Raw genomic sequence first — 4,197 nt, 5'->3', positions numbered from 1 at the left:
GAATTTACAAAAAATGAAAATAAAAATTGCGCCGTGTACAGACAAACACACACGTTTGTTTTTGTGAAATGTGGGGACATTCCATAGGCGTAATGGTTTCTATACTGTACAACCCGTATTTTATCCCCGTTCTATCCCCTTACACTGCCCCTAAACCTACCCAACACACACACACACACACACACACACACACACACACACACACACACACACACACACACACACACAGCCCCTAAACCTACCCATCACACACACACTACCCCTAAACCTACCCATCACACACACACACACACACACACACACATACACACAAACTACACCTAAACCTACCCATCACACACACACACACACACACACACACACACACACACACACACACACACACACTATCCCTAAACCTACCCATCACACACACACTACCCCTAAACCTACCCATCATACACACACACACACACACACACACACACACACACACACACACACACACACACACACACACTATCCCTAAACCTACCCATCACACACACACTACCCCTAAACCTACCCATCACACACACACACACACACACATACACACACACTACACCTAAACCTACCCATCACACACACACACACACTACCCCTAAACCTACCCATCACACACACACACACACACACACACACACACACACACACACACACAATCTACAGGACCAGTGCTTATGAACTGGTGTGTTCTATACCAATGGGCTGAAGAGGAGAAATATGCCAGATGATAAATGTGATGCTGTGTGCGATTGGGAATTTGATAGTTTGTCTGAGCATAAACAGCATTTTCCAAATAAGCGGTGCAAGATTCTGGTGGTTTTGATTTGATCTCTAAAAACGTTTGGAATAAATAATAATAATTCAGAAAACCGAATGAATGCACACTTCAAAATAAAGGTTCTTCATTAGCACTAATGATGTTTAGAAACGGCTCTTTACACTCTGGTCCTCTTCGGTCAAACATGACTGAAAACTCTTACGTTTGGAAAAGTTTAATGTTTTTGCCTCATCAGAAAGAGATGACACTTGGTGACTTTTGTTGCATTAGCTATGTGAACACACACAAAATATCAAGGAGATGATTCGGATATGTTAAAGGGTCGCAAAAAAAATAGTCACACTTGTCTCCTTCGCGGTCAAAAATGACCGAAATAGGAAATTAAAGGGAAATACGTAAAAATTCAAAAACTCTGGGAATCTTTTGGTGATACAAACCACAAACCACAAATCAGCCATGAACCAAAAGAAAATGTGCATAGCAATGTAGGGGTGACACTCTAAAATATCAAGATTATTTTGATCCCCCCCCCCCCCCCCCCCCCACACACACACACACACACATATGAGTAGTGCAACTGTAGCACACAGCACATTTTTGCAAATGTTTGAAGAAAAAAAAAGCCACAATGCTGTAAAAAAAGGTTACACTCTAAAACATCAAGAGTTCAAAACAGACACAAACACTCAGACACACACACATGTAAACACTAGGGCCGGGACTATGCGTTAATTAAGATTAATTAATTACGCAAAAAATAAATAACAATTGTAACCACACTTATTTTTCGACGGACCGATTATACTGGAACACCAAGTAGCTCACGAGTCACGACAACAACAAACCACAGTGAACATGAGCGAAGCTGCTGAGAGCGCTCTGCTTGGCCCCGTGGATGGGACATTTTGTTTAAAAAAACGAAAGAATGGAAGCGTCGACAAGAGCAGGGTTGTGTGCAAGCTATACAACAAGGAGTTAGCGTATCACCGCAGCACATCGAGCCTCAAATATCACAAATATGCTTTTGCTACACTTAATGGCAAACATTGCACTGGTCTGCTGGACTGAAATAAATAAACTATATTTTGTTGATTAAGCTTATGATTCAGTCATTATTCAATGGTATGCTAAACATCCATGTGAAAAATTACTTCTCACTGTTCTCAGGTCAAATATTTATATGCAATTAAAATGCGATTAATTTTGATTAATTAATTACAAAGCCTCTAATTAATTATATTAATTTTTTTAATCGAGTCCCGGCCCTAGTAAACACACCCAGAGACACACACACACACCACAATATTATACACATGAACTGGTATGGCTGTTATCAATGTGGTAAAATAGAGCCAAAAGTCTCAAATAAGAGGTTAAAATCAGATCTATTATGCGGTGATAAAACATACCTGTTCATTTTTGTTACATTTGTATTGAATTTTGATGTTATATGTTCAAAATTCTCCTCAGGTTTGAAATAGTAAAATGAATGCGAAAACTGACAAATCAACAGAAAAATGAAAAAAAAAAAAAATAATCTAAACCTTAAGTCTTTGATAATGTCCAAATCCACAACTTAATAGAAATAAGTATTTATGTCTAAAAATACTAGAGAATGTATAAGCCATTTTATATAAGCCCCTTTCCCACTGCGATTCCGGCAAACACACGGATAATGCGACCCGGCATTTGTTCCCGAGCCGCTAGATTTGGTCCATTCACACTGCCAGCGAAATACCGTAATATGTGCGCTTTCACACACAACCCGTAACGGTCCCGGGTCGAGATGACACGTGACATCCGGATGTGACGTATAACGGCGAGCGATCTCCGCTTCAGCGCGGATAGTAAGGAGCTCCGTGGTCTCGACTTGTGTCCAGTTTGCGCTCATTTCTGCTTGTTTAATTTTAGTTTCTTTTGTATACGAACACTCTCTGCGTTTAAAACACCGACGAGCTCTTCTGGCACTGCAGGGTTGTGTTATTGAAGAAACAAGCTCTAGGAGTCGCACGATAACTACGCACACGCTGCGGCATTAGTTTCGGCTTTTGTTCACACAGCGCTCGTCCCGGGTCGAATTCGGTAATCATTGCCGGGACGTGGCTGCTTTCACACAGAAGGAGACCCGGCAATGCTCCGGGAATATTGCGGGTCCGACGTGCAGTGTGAAAGGGGCTATTGAGTTATATAGGAACCTAGTGACCATAACATGGCATTACATCAGTTTTTCTTTTTTTTTACTGCCACCAGATGGCAATAACTACCTTCAAAAAAATTTGTCTCTATTTTAACATGGAACACATTGTTTTAATTGAAAAATAATTAAAAACTAAATTAGTTTTTTTATTATTATTATTATTATTATTTTCAATGGGGAAAAATAGCTTATAAAAATTGTATACATATTGCATAGTATCATAAAATACCCTCAAAATTCTAAATAATAATCAAAAAATATTATTGAACTAAAATCAAAATACATTGGTTTCCATGGGGGGAAAATTGTTACATTTTAAGGCTTCGGTCACTTTTGACCGCGAAGAGGACCAGAGTTAAAGATAAGATTTCAAAGGTTGTTGTTTTTATTTCAGAAATGCTGTTGAAGAGCCGTTTCATTGATAGGCAAGTGTGAAGAACAGTTTAATAATCTAAAGAATGATTTCATGAATAAAGAGGATCATTTTTAAGAGTGTATATATTATTAACTTTTGTAGAAAATGGTTCCTCTGTGTGAAACCCTTCTGGAACCGGACCTATAAATCATACGTTTTATTTGCGCTCTTTTATCTTTGGTGGCTGTTCTGATCTGTTTTTTCTCTGCAGCCTTTCTCAAGCACACAATCTGGGGCCGCGGGTCCCTTAATCAGGTCAAATGGTGCTTCGTTAAACCGGCTGGCGTTTGCCATGTTTAGCAGCGGCGCTCGTCTCTGAGGTTTTGACCTCCTGGCTGGCTCGCCAGAATTGGTTCGCTGCAGACAGCGGGTCTAATCATGGGCTCTGACCTCAGTTTGACCATTTATTTCATTCAGGTGTTGACGGGAAACCCTCTCGGTGCATTTGCAGGTTATTTCAGCAGGTCTGAGATCAGATATGATGAGGAAGATACTTCCTCAACACACACCAGACGGACATAAGCATTGCTGTAAATGTAAGTTTATGTTTTTCAGCACATAAATCAGACTTAAATGGTTTAAGGCACGTCTGGATCATGCACTCCTAAAAATAAAGGTAAGCGAAGAACGCTTTTCCCAGCGAGTTGGGTTGTTTTATCCCAGCGATTGAGTTGTTTTATCCCAGAGATTGGGTTGTTTTATCCCAGCGGTTGGGTTGTTTTATCCCAGCGATTGAGTTGTTTTATCCCAGAGATTGGGTTGTTTTATCCCAGAGATTGG

This window comes from Pseudorasbora parva, chromosome 13 (assembly GCF_024679245.1).
Source record: "Pseudorasbora parva isolate DD20220531a chromosome 13, ASM2467924v1, whole genome shotgun sequence".
NCBI classification, from domain to species: domain Eukaryota; kingdom Metazoa; phylum Chordata; class Actinopteri; order Cypriniformes; family Gobionidae; genus Pseudorasbora; species Pseudorasbora parva.
Note: the sequence above shows the minus strand (reverse complement) of the source record.